At 35.4% G+C, this 18082-nt stretch overlaps 1 protein-coding gene across 1 annotated transcript in view; it reads right to left on the reverse strand.

Annotated features, from left to right (window-relative positions):
- LOC127851348 (synaptotagmin-12-like) overlaps nt 1-4917 on the reverse strand; it is a 47623-nt gene extending 42706 nt beyond the window's left edge. The window contains exon 1 of the mRNA XM_052385073.1: nt 4553-4917. The gene's annotated coding sequence lies outside the window, so the exon portion shown is untranslated. The remainder of the gene's footprint in view (nt 1-4552) is intronic.
- Between the last annotated feature and the right edge of the window lie 13165 nt (nt 4918-18082).

The raw sequence follows: 18082 nt of genomic DNA on the forward strand, positions 1-18082 counted from the left end.
CGGCGCACAACGGTGAGACTGCTGTCTTCAACAGAACATCTAAGTGGGATGTCAATGACGACGAGTGTAATATGGCTGCCCCCTCCCTGTTACTCCATGTATGACCATTGTGACTGCTAGAACGATTCTGTGAAGTTTCAGAGGTTTTATTTGTGACACAATGCGATGATTCCTGTGACGATTCACATATGAATGAATGGTGTTTGCCTTTACATATGCGACAGCGAAATCTTGATGGACAGTTTACAGCTTGATGCAATTTGCTCAGGCAATTAAAACAAAGCCCTTTTTTCTTTACGATGGAAATGCGCACTGAAATGTCACTTACTGTTTTGCATTCACCCTGATGGGTTCTTTCACAGAACACGCACATACGTTGCTCGATTTCCTTCTGACATTTCGGTGACTTCCGGTTGTAAATGGTCTTCTTCCGGGACCCAGTGTGAAACGCTGCAGTGGGTAGCAAGTCTGTTTGGTCGTTGTGTGTGTTCCCTGCGTCCATAATGTCGATCTCCCGATAAATGGCGCGTCGAAGATCACTCAATTTCCAACTACCGGTCCCGTGATCTCTTGCTAAATTCCGTTTTGTGTCTGGCGGAAGTCTCTGCAGAATGACGGGAACGAGGAGAGTGCCGTAATTCTCTTGCGATTCTCCTAGCAATTCAGGACCCCGAATGTTGTCTCCATTTGGTCATTAAATCCACTTAGACTCTGCACAGTGGCGTAAGGGGACGGAAGGTGTAATAACGCATTCATATATGCCGTTATGATTTTATGTTTTTGTCCATACCTCTAAGTCAACAGTGAGATTGCCTGGCCGTAGTTAGCGTTGGTAAGAGCAAACCCTTCAATTGTTCTGGACGCCTCGCCCTCCAGCATTGTCTTCAAATAATTAAATTTTTGGACATCTGTCAAACTTCCGTTTTTATGTATGGCCGATTCATAGCTGTCCCAAAACGATTGCCACGTTAAGATGTCGCCGTTAAATGCTATGAGGTTGAGCTTTGGAAGCTGGTGAAAATACATACTCTGCTGGGCTGGTTGCATTATGTTGGTGTCAGCGATGGCCCTAGCGACTTGACGGGGTTGATGAAAGGCCGGAAGCGACGACTGATTAACGTTTTCGGATGATGTCGGTAGGGTAGGTAACTGTAGAGGCGCGTGTGGTTCTTCCTCTACGCTTCGATAGCGTGTATTGGATGGCTCGGTTGGCTGCAGAACGGACATCGACAGACTACTATCATGGACGGCTGTACTACTTGAAGATGGGTGATCACGCAGATTTTGACGGTATCTCCGAAGCTTCGCTTCCATGTCAAAAACGTACATCTGCGAGTCTAACAGCTCGTCTGGGATCGATTCCGCGTCTGATAGTGCGATTATTTTCTCATTTAATCCCCGTATTATCTCCAACTGGTTCTCTATAGCAACGATGGTTGGTTCAAACTGCAATTTGTCATTTTCTTCCAATCTTTCGATTAATCGCTCAATAACTTTCTGATTTCCTAGTCTCTGCCCCTTTAACTTATCTGTATTTGTTGACGGCATACTTAGTTTTTTCGTCACGGCACCAAAATGTCTACTTGAAGTGAATAAATGAGTATAGCGTTGTGTTTTTTGTTTTAATGTCGTCCGTTCTCAATCATAACAATATATCAACTGAAACAACAATAACAAGATGACGTGCATGTATATGACGTTATTCGGCGGCGTCACACGACGGCGCGCTAAATTCCCAACAATTTCAGTGAAGTTATTATGCCGCCGGATCACTCAAAAGTCGTACATTTTAACAATTACCACTTCTATGACGATTTTAATCATTTGGCTTATCTACGAAAATACGTGGGCTGAATATTGGATTCGTGCAATGAAAATACCATGTGGAGAATCATTGTTTGCGTCTTTTTTTCGACAATCGTAAGTTGTAACGGAAACTTAGACTGAACTTTAAGGAATTTGTGACATGATAATTATGTCACTCGGTGGCCCACATATAGCAACTTCTTACAGAAATAGCAAACGACCAATTAATCATTATGATCTAATTGTGCACGGCAGGATTGGTTTTTTAATCAAATTGATTTTATCAAGGACGACAAAAGCAATTAAGGGCATAACGCGTGTATTTTGCGTGAAATATACCAATACAGAAACGATCTTGTAATATTCGCAAAAACGAGAATGTAGTACCACCCGCACCAAACATGATTCAACATGTTTTAACACGCATAACTTGAAAAGAAAAAAAAAGAGATGTATATGTGACACAAATATATTGTGTTTGTAGAGAAAAACATTGTTTAAATAATTATATTCTAAAATTTGAAAGCATAGTACTTTAATGCAGACCTGATACGAACTTTGTATACTGAATTGATTTACTCCATAGGCTCGTGTATGTTTGAACATTTAATGATTTATAATTACTTATCATTATCTTATACCGATTCAATGCATTGTTTAATTTTGGTCGAAAAGATGTACATTGATATCAGCAAAGTTTAAATCGGAGTGGCGATTGAAGGATATGTGACGCAGAATACAGTCTTGGAAATTTGGCTGTAAAACAGGATATTCGATTAATATGGAATGTATATTACATATTTTGCAGCAAAATAAGGACTAGCTTCTTTCTTAAAATCAACACGCGACGTTTATAATCTACAGTAGTATGTCTGAATACGGTAGCGCTGTAATTAGAGAAATGATAACCTTAGAGAGAACTATTGGACGTGGTTACACGGAATCTCGCGACGCTCTTTGGTCATTAGTCGGGGTAACTTTATACTATATTCCCTTTGGGAAATATATTATCAAGAACCCGATTATCAGGACAAGTGTGTATTGACCGAACTCGGAGGCATATGTAGTGCACTTCCAACAGAACTGGTTACCGATAATACCGTTAATGATTTATCTAAATACTGTATATCCTTGTAAACGAGATGTATCAATCACGGTGAGGGTACCCTACGAGCAACATGGACACTTGTAAACGAGATGTATCAATCACGGTGAGGGTACCCTACGAGCAACATGGACACTTGTAAACGAGATGTATCAATCACGGTGAGGGTACCCTACGAGCAACTTGGACACAGATGCAACGCTTTGCATTTGTGTTTGGCCGGTTGTATTATAAAAAAATAATTGATATTTAATCAATCAAAGTAGTCATGTTTAATCATGCGTACATTCTAGAGTTTAACGTTGCGTCAGGTATTAAACATTGAAAGTATTTTCGAACAACTTTCATTGCGTTCATAGTATTAATAGAACGTTCATGTTTTTACATTGATTCTAGGACTTTTTTACACTTCTCAATTGGTCTTGTATAATTTTCATGGTTACATGGTTACATATCAAAAGCTTTCTCTTCTTTAATGTTATTATTTTCTTCAATATTATTATAATACATGTTTTTATAATTAAATAATACCATAATGATTTCATATGGTTGTCATAAGTTGTATTATGCGACGATCATACTCCATTGATGTTTTATTAATAACCTCTATCTGACAGAATCCTTATAAAGATATTGAATTTCAATAATCAATACCCTTAAGAATTAAGAAATACAGGAGTTCTTTAAGTCATAATTATTTGTCGAGTGTTTGCATATGTTTTGCTGCACAACACATTCATGAAAATACATGCAAACATGTGAACTGTGTAAAAGAGATACGCTCGGTCCGTGTAAAATACTTGACATTAACAATATATTATTAATAGTTTAGAGGGAAAAAAAACAAACACTTTATGTATTTATCGAAATAAAAAGCAAAAAAAAGCTATGATTATTTTTCTTTTGTCGTCACCAAAGCATTCTATATTTAAGACAATACCTTTTTGGCTTAATTATCGCGTATTTAGGCTTATCTGGTACAATCGTAGATTCATCCAAAATGTAATCTTGGTCGTGTGTATGTTTAACAGTCAGACTTTTATATTTGCGAAATCATTAGTTTGCAAAAAAAACAGGGTGAAAGATCTTGCACACATGTACACATATGCCAATTTATATGCCATAAGACTCACGTTACAACTATTTACACAAAATACGAACATTTTGTTTTATAACCATCAGTTGTAATAATACACTTGTACATCTAATATTGTAGGAAATGAAATGACACTCGTAAAATTCGATACACAATGTAAATTAGTATATGTACTATTGATATGTTCATATAGTATAGTAAAAATACAAATGGTAGCATCGTGGTAAAATTACTATACACATAGTATTTCCAGTATTGGTAAAATGAACGGATCTTCCCTTTTAGATTCGATTTCATCATAATCTAACATAGACAGATGTACAAGCGATAATTGGATTGATGACAACATAGACAAGGTGTAAATTCATTATTCCCTTCCCTTCAAACAAATCGGTTCTGTCTTATAACTGATACCTAAACAAATTAGTTTCTATACATTGTTTAGCGAATGATGTTACTATGTGTCAGCATAACACAAACATGTATGTACAAGTGTAAACACTTTGCTCGTCTGTTGTTGTTATTGTATTAATATGTAAAATTACCTCTTAGTGTCGTTCAGGTTGTGTTCTTTGTATTTATTTCAGGTGTTGTACATTGGTACCTCCCAAGCAATACGATAGCCTAAACATTAATCATTTTCTTAACTCCATGCGATCCAAGCTACACAATACAGCTACGGCCTTCCTTTTTCCTTAAAGTATTTCTTACTGGTTACAGTCAAGTTTGTTACATACGCAGTACTAATTTCGTTCCAGTCAAGTCTTGTTTTATTCGTAGTACTAAATGCAACTATTACAGTAGAGTGGACACTAGTCTCAGATCATAACATTCGCGTTTTGTTCACGGCTAAATACCGAGTTATTCTAGGTAAAACACTATGAAAATAGAACTGCTGTCCGATCTATAATAATCGAAGTTCCCCCGCGCATATAGAAACAATTATTCCTTTTATGTTCCGATGATGCTATCTTATATATGTCTCGAAGCTACAGCAGTATGGATCAATATTATTGGAAAACGCTGGCTGCCTTCGGGAGAAGGGAAACCATTCGCATCAAGTTTTGGTACAGAAACCAGGAGGGACTACTATTAATTTTCATCACATGTTCATAGTTAGTGTGCTTATTATAAAATAATTCGTTTTACTCTTAATACTATAAACGTTTCGTTTATTTAATTGTCGATATGTAACGATTTACCGAGGGTTATTTCTTAAAAGCCTCGAGTCGCAGTAATAATCGAAATCATCTGAAAGTGCAGAGGGTGTAATCAAGTGATAGTCAAGATGGTGACGTCCATGCCGAGACAGGTATTCTTCTCCGTTGTATACCGTTTGTTACTTTAATTAATTTTTAAATGCCACTCACTTTCCAGACATATCAGCAAAAAGTATTCGCTCTATATCTCGACTTTACTTGCTATGAATTTTCATAGCAAGGACACGAATCTACAACTCCCGTTGGAAAATTCGTAGCGAGTAACGTCGAGATAAAAGGCGAATATTTATACGAAACAAACACTCATCACTTTTTACTGATATTGCTGAAAAGTGAGCGGTATTAAAAAAATAATCAAAAGTAATAAAGGGTATAAAACTGTGAAAAATACCTGTATCGGCATGGTCATTGCCATCTTGACTATCACGTGATTATCCCCTCTGAGTTTATATTAATATATAATTTGTATAGAAGTTGTTAACATAACACACATTAGTTAGTAGATATATTATTATTAGTTATTTGGTTAGGAAATGACTTTCGATTTATAGTTCTTTATTGAAGAATGGACACTGTGTTATTTATAATTCGTAAGAATATAACCACAATGGCGGTGGGCATAGTTGCTAGGGACAAAGTGTTTTAGGAAACTAGGGATGATGAGGATTCGAATAAGTTTGATTCTATAATAATTCAATAGACGTTTATGCAACTTGGAAAAAAAACGATATCATTTCTTATATTGACATCTTTTTGGGGTTGTTTTACAACGATTGTCTTTTCCGTGATCTTTATGAAAATCAGCGAGCATCATGTTATTATATAAGACAATACATATAGCGAAAGTTTCTGTTTTAAAACATGCGGTTCTTCATTTATTTAAAAAAAAATAGCATAAAACTGTATACGGGGTGTTTTCTTACGTTGTGAGACACTCCTTACATGTGTCGGCAAATTGTAACGGTGCACACTGCATGAATATAATTATTAAAAACAGAAAGCAGTGTGTACACCTATAAGAAGTGCTATTATTATCACTAAAATATACACAGACAAGTAAAACAGACGTATATTCAAATATATCATTTCAATTTCAACTTAAATGATTTAGAACTTGATTGTTTATAAATGTTTTTCTTAAATATTGAGCATACATAATTTTCTCAAATTGCAAACATAAATGTCATTTCTGCTCCGAGCGTCGTTTGCCAAATAGGCAGCTTATACCGATGCAATTTTCTGTAACGCTGTACTGGAACCAGTTTCAGGCCACCACTTCCGCTATGCTTTTTTTTTCGTGATGGTTACTTTCACTTTGTAGTCACCCTAGTAAAAAAGCATAATGTTTTGGCGATCGAAAATAACGCTATAAAATGCAGTACTGTGAAACAAGTTACATATTTTCTTCAGTTTTCCTTTCAGATTAATTCTTCTTATTTGAACAAAGTATGTTGGATCGCTGAGTATGCGTGTCTACAGTGAATACAAGGGAAATCACTCTTAATGAGTGATATGATTGGGCCACACTATCAAATCTGCCTCATTTTGTACACTGTATTTGCTCTTAGCAATATAAAATAAACGTTTTGATAAATGTCGGTTTCTTTAACTAAGCACAAGAAAGGATGTGTCTGCACTGTGACCATAAACAAGGTGCAATCTCACAAAAGTGTATTACCCCTGACTTTGTGACGGGATCAAATAAATAAAGATTAAACGAAGCTTTGTAATACTGTGTTTACTTACATTTACCACTATTTTTTAATCGGGAAAATGTTTCTTTGTCTGTTTCTTTGTTGAATTAATACACAGTGAAAATATAAAAAGGAAGTTGTCCGGGGAAGCGCAGTTGTCGACTTGCTTTTAAGGCGGACCCGGTGCACGTAGTAAGTCATCAACAAATCACTTAAGCTTGTCGACGATATAAAAAAACTCATTTAACCACCGTTCAATAATTAAATGTCGTGGTTTGACAAAAGGACAAAAAGAAAAGACAAAGAAAAAACGTTTATTTCGTAAATAAAGGCCACCGGCCCAAAATACAGCATATACCGGGGTATTAGTAACAACACATTATTATTTTTGAGTTGTGATTACATCAAGTTTGAACATCAATTTTGTTCTACATCTTTCTTTTTCATTATTTCAGTTACAAAAAAGGCTATGCTTTTAATTTACTTTCATCAGAAATTTGCATAAGATTGCAAAAATTTAGGAAATTTTGTTCACCATTGTACCATGAAAAGATAAACATTTGTCTTTCTTGGTTGAATTTGTATTTATATACAGATGTGACATTTACGGGATTATTTTTAAAGACCCAATGTTCGTATGATCTTAGCCGACCTCCGTTTCTAAAAACAATGATTTCCGTCTTTTGTTGGTTAATTGTCATACCAGTATTTTCACAAAATTCCGATATAGAGTTTAATTGTGATTGTAGCTCGATCGCAGTATCAGCGCAGCTCGCAACGTCATCGGCAAAAAGAATGCAAATTATATCGGAAATGTCTTCGGTGATAAAAATACCCCTATGACCTTTAGATTTTAGAAAGGTAGACAACGCGTTCATGTATAAATTAGAAATTATTGTACTGGCTACGTCCCCTTGCCTAGTACCGATGTTACAATTGAAGTTTTGCGTGACATTTTTATCATTTATCCGTACACATCCGCGGAGATTTGAATACATGGATTTTAATACTTTGAAAAAGCTTCGCTCTATCACCATTTTTACACATAGTTGTAAATAGTTTATGAATAATCATTTGTCTTTCTTGGTTGAATTTGGGACATTAAAAAAAACCCATTAAACTCATCTTCAATACATACATTATTAAAATAGACGGAACAATATGTACATATTCGGTGTTCTCTTGAAATTCCTAAATGCCGACCACTTTCAATTGCTAATTTATGGCTTGAACAACGGAATCTAGCAACTGACTTTCGAACATAAAATGTTATGTCGATAAACAAATATTTTTCCGGGTTTAGCAAAGATTTGAATTGTTTGTAAGTATCACATCTTGATGAATTTCCTACAGTTTCAATCCAGTTCTGTGAATTACAATCAATCAATCTTTGTTTAAATGACATTAAGAATAATTCCACGTTTCCTATCTCTTGACTAATCCAAACAAAACCAAATCCATAACGGTACAAAATATTTTTTACAGATGTCACCCAATTAGTTCTTCCGATTTCGTCATGTCGCTTTAACAGTATATAACAATTTCTAGGATATCGATCATCTGTCATACTAATCAATTTACACCAACATTTAACGCATTTTACATGATGCTCTATACACAGTGGTAATCTACCACATTCTCCTAGTACAATGCTATCATTTACAGATTTATTTACACCAAGAAAATATTTACAATACTCGATTTGTTTTTTTTCGAGAATGTCTGAGAATTCTATTCCATAAATCTCAGAGCCATATGTAAGTATAGGTTTTACCATTGAATCAAACAATTTAAAATATTCGGTGTATGAAAAATATCCAAAGTTTCTTTGGTATGATTTAATAGCAAAAATAGATTTTCGGGCTTGAGCTGCAAGTTTTTCTTTCGCTTTTCTCCATGATAATTTAGGTGTAAAAAGAAGACCCATGTATTTATATACAGATGTGACATTTACGGGATTATTTTTAAAGACCCAATGTTCGTATGATCTTAGCCGACCTCCGTTTCTAAAAACAATGATTTCCGTCTTTTGTTGGTTAATTGTCATACCAGTATTTTCACAAAATTCCGATATAGAGTTTAATTGTGATTGTAGCTCGATCGCAGTATCAGCGCAGCTCGCAACGTCATCGGCAAAAAGAATGCAAATTATATCGGAAATGTCTTCGGTGATAAAAATACCCCTATGACCTTTAGATTTTAGAAAGGTAGACAACGCGTTCATGTATAAATTAGAAATTATTGTACTGGCTACGTCCCCTTGCCTAGTACCGATGTTACAATTGAAGTTTTGCGTGACATTTTTATCATTTATCCGTACACATCCGCGGAGATTTGAATACATGGATTTTAATACTTTGAAAAAGCTTCGCTCTAACACCATTTTTACACATAGTTGTAAATAGTTTATGAATAATCAAACTATCAAATGCTTTTTGAAAATCGACGTAAAGCACATAAAACCTGCCACCAGGTTTTCACGTATATTTTTGAACCATGCTTTGAAGAGTAAATAAATTATCAATGGTTGAATATCCCTTGCGAAAACCGGCTTGTGATTCTGCTATTTTATTGTTTTAATATGCCCATTTGCATAGTCTGTTGTATACGATATTGGAGAATATTTTATACATAACATTATTTAAAGATATACCTCTATAATTAGAGGGGTCATCTGTAGCGCCTGACTTATATACCGGCACAATAATACTATCCCGCCAAGTATTTGGAAAAAATCCTGTATTAAGAATCTTATTAAATAAATCGCGAAATAAAGGTGTTATCAGATGCATCGTACTTTTATAAAATTCCGCCCAAAGCCATCGGTCCCTTGCGATTTTCCATCTTTAAGTTTTGAAATACTTTTTATTATTTTTTCGTTAGTGATTTCTGTGTTTAAAATTTGATCTTGATCCTCTTCAGTTTCTTTAACCTCTAGGTTTATATCATTTAGACTTGGTTGATTGTCTTTACAAAGGCTTTTAAAATAATCGTACCATGCTAATGGAGCTATATTACAAGAAACTTTGTTGTTCTTCTTATTACTACCTTTTATTATTTTCCAGAACAACTCTGGTTTAGTACGCGATAAAACCAATTCGTTCCGTTTCGTCGTTTGATACGCTTGTTTTTTGGCAGAGCACATGTTTTTAAACCCTCTACGGAGTGATATATAGTATTGATAGTCCGATATATCATTACTTAACCGGAATCTTCTTAATGCTGCGTACTTCGTTTGTTTAGCCGCGTTGCATTCGCTATCCCACCACGGTTGATTTACTGAAGAGTCCTTTTCATTAAGATAGTTTGTTTTATAATTAACCTTCATATCGGATGCAGCGTATTTGAATAAATTTAATATTTTATCGATCGCTTCGTCAATATCCGTGCACGCGATTGCTTCCAATATTTGCGAATGTTGAATGTTAAAACTGTTTTCAAATACTCTCAGGAAATCTTGCTTGTGCGCGTCTTTCCATTTATACTTTTCTATTTTTGGATAGTGTTCGATACCGTTATTTAATTAATATTGATTGACGAAGTTAGCACGAATGATTTTCTTTTTGCCTAAAACTATTTTAGAGCTAATAGGCATATGATCAGACTCGTCCCTCATCTCCACGCAAAAATAAGTAATATGAGAAAATAGGCCAGTGGATACAACATGGTAATCAACAACACTAGCGCCTTTATATGTAAGACATGTAAAATTTCCTAAAAAAACATCGTTGCTACGCCCATTTAAAATATGCATACCTTGCGTACAACAAAGTTCAACGAGTGTTTTCCCAAAATTGTTATATCGTTCAGAGTCTTTATTATTACGTGTGCGATCAAAAGGATCCGTGTTATAATCAACCTCTATGTTAAAAATGTTATCAACATTATCATCAGGTATATAATCTAATATTTTTTTTGTGCGTGCGTTTAAATCTCCTGCTACGTATATACATGCATCAGCATAAAGTACTCTTGAAGAAGAAATATTGGAGTCAATAATAGTGATACCATTAATCTCATTCATTCGTTCATAAATTGGTGAACCTTCTGGTGATACATAGGCTATATATAACATGATATCTTTTAAAGGGATCTTTTCACGGTTTGGTAAATTGACAAAATTGAAAAAAGTTGTTTCAGATTCGCAAATTTTCGTTTTAGTTATGATATTTGTGAGGTAACAGTATTACTGAACATTTACCATAGTCCAATATAGCCATTATATGAATCTTTTGACGATTTGAAAACCTAAAAATTATAAAGCGTTGCAACGCGAAACGATTGAATAATTTGGAGGGTTTTGTTGTTGTCGTTTAAATTTACGAAACTACGAAGATTGCTTATATAACGTATAAAATACTTACACTGCGTATACCCGGTGGAATAGCCGAGAGGGCTAGTGCGATTTTATTTCAGCTAACACCAGGACTCCGGAGGTCACTGGTTCGAGCCCTGGTATCGGCTACTTTTTCTTCTTTTTTAAATTTTATTTTTGATTTTTTACTGGAGCTTTTAAGATCCAATGTTTACATTTATCAATATAAAGCATTCAATGACAAAATTTAAAATATGCCAAAATCTGTGAAAAGGCCACTTTAAAGAGCTATAAATAGAACTTTTAATATACAGAACAATACAATCCTGATAGTTATGACATATTTGTGAAATAAAGCCATCTTTTAACAGCTCGTTTTTTACATAAACGGCTATTCCACCACTATTACGATATGCATTAGTTACTTTAATTCTCGCAGAGTCAAAACATGTATAATTTGCTAATAAATCACAAAATTCATTGTTTTCTAACCCCATGTATCTAATAGACCTATGATGTCAAATGAAAATAAATAATTTACAAAGTCACAGTTGTACACGTTTCCTAAGACCACACACATTCCATGTTATAATGGTAATGTTTTCTGTTGGGCCTTGACCTCGATCCTATTCCACCCCGCCTGTTGCCCCGGCTTTCGCTTTCGCCATCGGACCGATCCGCCTCACTGCCATCGCGGTAATCCCCTCTCACCACATTCAGCTGGCTATTGTTCATGTGTGTATGTTGTCTTACGCGGGTATTTCCAATTCTCATAATCTCCCCGGTCAAATCGTCGTACTTGAACACCTCGATATCAATAAATAGCTTGTCAAAACGCAGTGAAGCGTATTGTCCTTGATTTCGCGCTTGAACTAATCGCTTTCCCAGTTCACGCCTGTTTAGTTGAACTCGCTCAGTAAAATCCTCGCGCACGGAAAATTGTGAATGCCTGTCCAAAACTTGTCTTGATTTTTTGAGTATGGTCTCACGGTCTTTGTAGCGAGAAAACTTTGCGACAATCTGGGGTTTTTCAGAATTTGTATTACCCACTCTGTGCGCTCTTTTTATTTCGACGTGCTCAAAATCGGGCAACCCAAGTGTGTCTTTGATGAAATGTCGTACCTTCTGTTCCGTATCCTCCCACTTCTCCCCGCTTGTACCCGATATCCCAAGAAAACGCAGATTAATCCGTCGTGAATGACCCTCTAAACTGTCAATTTTCGAACAAAGGCTATGCATTTGCTTCTTCATTTCTTGATTTTCTTTTATGAGCGATTCATTTTCTGATTTTAACATATTTACTGTGTTACTTATGTCATCAACTTTTGAGTTTATCGTAGATACTCCGAGCGCACTTCGGCTTTCATTTCTCTGAGAAAACACAATACCTCATTGTCCTGGTTAGATCGGTTTGTGTTTAACTGAGCGTCCCATGCACTCGCGGGCGTTGCGGTCGTCTCTGTAGGCCTTGCTACTGTTTCAGCGAACGATTAAGTCCGTTGTTTTTGTGAACGTGGCGGTCCAGGAGTCGTCTCCACATCCCCACCCAGTAACATCAACATAGACAGGAAAAGAGCTAGACGAAAACAGACACTAATACTCCTTTTACTCACACACAATGAACACACTCAACTTCTTGTCTTTTTAGGCATCACAAATAATCCCATTCGTATCCAGTAAAGCACAGTATCGATAGCCATTTTGAAATTTATTGAGATTTTTCGAGAGCGCAATTTTCACGTGCGGCCATTAGCAAGGGACACAACTCTATCGCTCTAAAACTACAGTGATTACGGTAATTTTCGCTTATATTATTGATGCATTATATGTCAAGCAAATTGTTCACTTTCTAATAGGTAAAGAGAGAAGAATACAAATGATTTTATAACCGACAATTGTTTTTAGATCCAGGTAAGTAAAATAATGTATTATACTCACTTTTCAATTAAAAAAAGCATTCATGATGGGCGCAATAAAACAATTGACGTATAGGAATGACTGTTGTTACTTCTGTCACCACATGTTAAATATCGAAAGTCGTATAAGATTTACCAAGAGTGTGGTATGTTTCTTAACTTCTGTGTTGTTTTAAATTACATGTATGCATATGTGTCTTTTAACATGAGTCTGATCTTTGTTTGCAAATAAGATGAGTCATTTAACCAGTTTTAGATATAATAAAATAGAAAATTAAAGAATATTAAATTTAATTTTAGAATGTTCAGCACTTACAATTTTCTTTAAGATTATATTAGTATATACGTGAAAGAGATCTTCATTCCTTATCTTAAATCGTTTGGTAATTACTAGTACCAATATCAACTAAGCGTGGATAATTACAACTTTATTTGTGAATATATTACTCAGTTTAGATTTAAAGCGATGACAAGTTTTATTGAAAGTTGACATTTTTGTCTCGATAAGTGTGACTTGCGGACATTATGTGGGTATGTCTAGATAAGTGTGACTTGCGGACATTATGTAGGTATATCTAGATAAGTGTGACTTGCGGACATTATATGGGTATGTCTAGATAAGTGTGACTTGCGGACATTATGTGGGTATGTCTAGATAAGTGTGACTTGCGGACATTATGTGTGTATGTCTAGATAAGTGTGACTTGCGGACATTATGTGGGTATGTCTAGATAAGTGTGACTTGCGGACATTATGTGGGTATGTCTAGATAAGTGTGACTTGCGGACATTATGTGGGTACAATATGATGATATGAGTCGCGTTCTGAGAAAACTGGGCTTAATGCATGTGCGTAAAGTGTCATCCCAGATTAGCCTGTGCAGTCCGCACAGGCTAATCAGGGACGATACTTTCCGCCTAAACTTGATTTTCGGTAAGGAGGGAATTCCTTGAATCTTAAGATACCATAAAAACGGAAAGCATCGTCCCTGATTAGCCTGTGCGGACTGCACAAGCTAATCTGGGACGACACTTTACGCACATGCATTAAGCCCAGTTTTCTCAGAACACGACTCATATGATGATATATTTGGACGAGTAAACAATTGAACATAATGGACAAGCCGATAGACGAGTCCAATGTAAGCATGAAAGTTGTGCAGAGTTAATGTATTTTATTTTTGACAAGAACAAGACTCGCACAGCTGAAGCACTCGCGTGTGTGCTCGTCCAATATGGTATGTTAGCTGTGTTTTCGTCCAAAAATATTACCGTAGTGTATACAACGCTGTTAAATAGCCTAATAATATTGCTCGAGGTTGCCTTTGTATTCTCTACTTCTATAAGTAACGACAGGTTATGGAGTATTCATTATCACTGTGATATGATAAATATGGTTTAATTCAAGTTTTTTTCCCGAAATTGGAGGTAAGGCCTGATCATCTTATAGTTGAAAAGTGAAAACACATTTTATTTTATTTAGTCAGATAATATATTATATTTTTAATACCCAACAATCTTTAAAAAAAATAATTAATATAGTCATTTCTAAAATACTAGTAAATGTCGATATATACAGATCATATGATTTTAAATTAATTTGAACTGCTTAAAACATAATGTAAAGTTTATTGTCATACTTTATCCAAGAGGTATACTTTCACATGACTATTGCTGGTAAGTTTGCATATCTTGACACATTAAAATTGTGTGATTCTATTGGCATCCATTTTCTTGCTGAATATATGCAATTAACTATTGTAGGAAATCGATAAAAATGTACCAGAAAGAACGGAAAAGCTATAAAAACGTATTGTATTTTTATACACGATATTGATGTATCGTATAATAAAAAAATGAAATATAAACATTCTGTATAAATGTGTGTGCACTATTCAAACGATACAACCTTATATTGAATTCATTAACTATGATTGACTTATCTAAAAGTATGATCACCTACGCACTATGGTTATTTTTATCAACGACAGGGCCACTGTCCAAAGCAGATGCGTATTTCTTGGATGGCATGTTACGCCTGGATAAACTGTTACGCTCGCCACTCATGTTGTTATAAATAAACATTAATAGTATACGATGTATGTACAGAAATAAATCTTTGTTCAATAAATATTATATTCAGTAGAGTCAGTTTGCCCGTAACATTGGTTGCACATGTACTCATGTTATTCATTGCTTTAATGTATGAATATTTAATTGTATAATGAATTTCTTGACACAATGTATTTCTTCATAAAGCGTTAATACCTATGTCATTAGTTAGCGATTCCATATAAGAACGAGTTTCAATATCACAGGATCACAACAAATGTTTGATATAATCCTTTTTACGCAATTTTTTTTTAAAGAATATTGTATCATTTACTGCACTTATCACATAACGAGACGGTTTCTGTCACTAAACCATTTGAAAAAACTATTATGTTTAATTAGTCAACAGATTAAATTTCTTACCGGAGAACGACCGGTCATAGTCGATATCAAGTTGGTCTCTGTCAACTTGGTGTGTTCATAGTTCGGAAAATGAATCTTGGTGGTGAGGTGGAAAGTTCCCGGTAAAAAATGGGCATGAGCATGGGAATACGGGAGAGAATATATAGAATATTATGTGAGTTTTGGATAAAGATCAAGTTTATCATGCGAGGCTTAGAACCAGGGTAGCGCGAGGCTTGCTCATGTTTATACGATCGTTGTTATACTATCGATTTTCATCTGGTAATATGATAAATGTCAATCTCAAGTGAACAGTGGCTTGGAGATTTAAGATTGCAGATGTCGTACGAGCTGCAGAAAATTAGACAAAGAATGATATGCGATCTAAAATTAATCTTTTTACGATGATAATTATATTTTCCTAATTTGTTGTCGAATCACATTTGACAGAAGTTTGTGCGAGCCTCTTCAATGTTGATAGATGACGTTTTCCTTCTTACCAGGCAGTTTAGCCTTATTGGTTCTAGCAGCTACATAATTGATGGATAAGTTTTGAGATTCAATTTGTGTTATTATTGTCTATGGACATTAATCATTGTTCAGCGTTTCAGAAAGTTTACTTCTATTAATACAACAGTCCCTGTCACCAAGGACAAAAACTGTCGATACATGACAATAAGACTTTCAATACATTCATTTAAAATTTAAAATGGTTGCATGTCATGTGTGTGTGAATTGTCGACAAAAGTCATATTGTTCACGCTCTTGTCATAGAATGACGTCATTTTATGTTGGATATTAACTTATAAATGTCACCCTTTTTAAGATTCGAGTAAACCAATGACCTTATTGGACACGCTCGAGTATAAAACCGAGATAAATAAAAATAGTATTAGATTTGTATCGAGTGCACCGAGAAATTCCCCGATGATCATCGCCCAAAGAAGACTTATTCGTACGGTTTAGCTGGATACAGGAGACGCCTCGTGATAGAGAAGACCTTGAGTCTGTTAGTGCCAAAATGTGACGCATCTAGTACAACACACCTTGCTTCAAAGTTTCGTGCAAAAAACGATTTTGTAGGTAAGGACTGAAAAGGGATCGAACATGCAAACCCTCAGTTCGGGCAGCATTGGGTTACCACTAGCGCACTTATCCGCTCGCACAGGGTAAGTTATGCATATTAGCGACTTATACAAATGTTCTTAGAATACGTGTAGCGTTCGTCGCGATATGAAAAAATGTCTTTTTATGGGTGGGGGGAGGGGTGGGGGGATTATCCACCCAGAGTGCACCATTAAGCTGAACATGCAAACAGTATTTTTACTTTGAAATTATCTTATACTCACCATGATCCATAGCTGTACAAGCATGACGCTTGAACCCAGCCGTTATATACGCGTTTTGTAAGACGAAGTCTATTGTGTGTCCTACGTCGATTGGCTTTAGAAACTGAACGTCCACTTCAATCGTTTCCAAAACCGGGATAACAATGGTTTCATTGCTGATACTAAAATTGTGCAAACGAAGCACTGGTTCTGCTGTAGTCTCTGAAAATAATTTTATCCGACAGCTAAATGATTTTATTCATTACCTTGCCTTTATCCAACGGCTAGTACATGTACAAAGTGACTACTGTTTTGGCCTTTCACCTCTGGTTAAAGATCAAACGCAGTGAAGAATTGAAGACGATTTAAGTAGTTAAAATCTATCAAGATATTTAATGAGCATTTTTTTACCAAATAAAAAAATGAAAATGTATATTTTCTGTTTTTTTCTTAAATTGTTATCAATGACAACAATCATTACAGTAAAATAAATGAATAAAACATGAATCACTTTAACACACTGAAGTACTGTCGTCTTTTCCAATTAAACACTTAAACATTAATTAATCACGGGTCTCTCTCAACTTTGATGAATCTCCTTCAAACGCACTCTCAGTTTTATAGAGCAGTCTTCAATGTACAAAATTTCAACTTTTACACCAAGTAAATCCAAAACATTCGATATTCGGGACTAGTGCCGAATGTCGATGTCAGAGCTAGCTCGACATTCGCCCCAGCTCGATATTCGGGACTAGTGCCGAATGTCGATGTCAGAGCTAGCTCGATATTCGTCCCAGCTCGATATTCGGGACTATTGTCGAATGTCGATGTAAGGGCTGGCTCGACATTTGCCCCAGCTCGATATTCGGGACTGGTGTCGAATGTCAATGTCAGAGCTGGCTCGATATTCGTCCCAGCTCGATATTCGGGACTAGTGCCGAATCATTCGAACAAAATATTAACGTTTTAATAAAAAAATTAACATAGTTAAAAAATCGATTTTCCCAAAAGCTTTTCACGTATTATCATTGTTCCAACATTCAGTAAAATTTAATCTTGAAGTTGAACTTACGGCATTCGTGAACTTAAAATTTTAATGTCGCCGACGCCAAAGAAATTACCAATAAGACATGCAATATGTGCTCCATT

The sequence above is a fragment of the Dreissena polymorpha genome, chromosome 11, assembly GCF_020536995.1.
Source record: "Dreissena polymorpha isolate Duluth1 chromosome 11, UMN_Dpol_1.0, whole genome shotgun sequence".
In the NCBI taxonomy this organism is placed as follows: Eukaryota; Metazoa; Mollusca; class Bivalvia; order Myida; family Dreissenidae; genus Dreissena; species Dreissena polymorpha.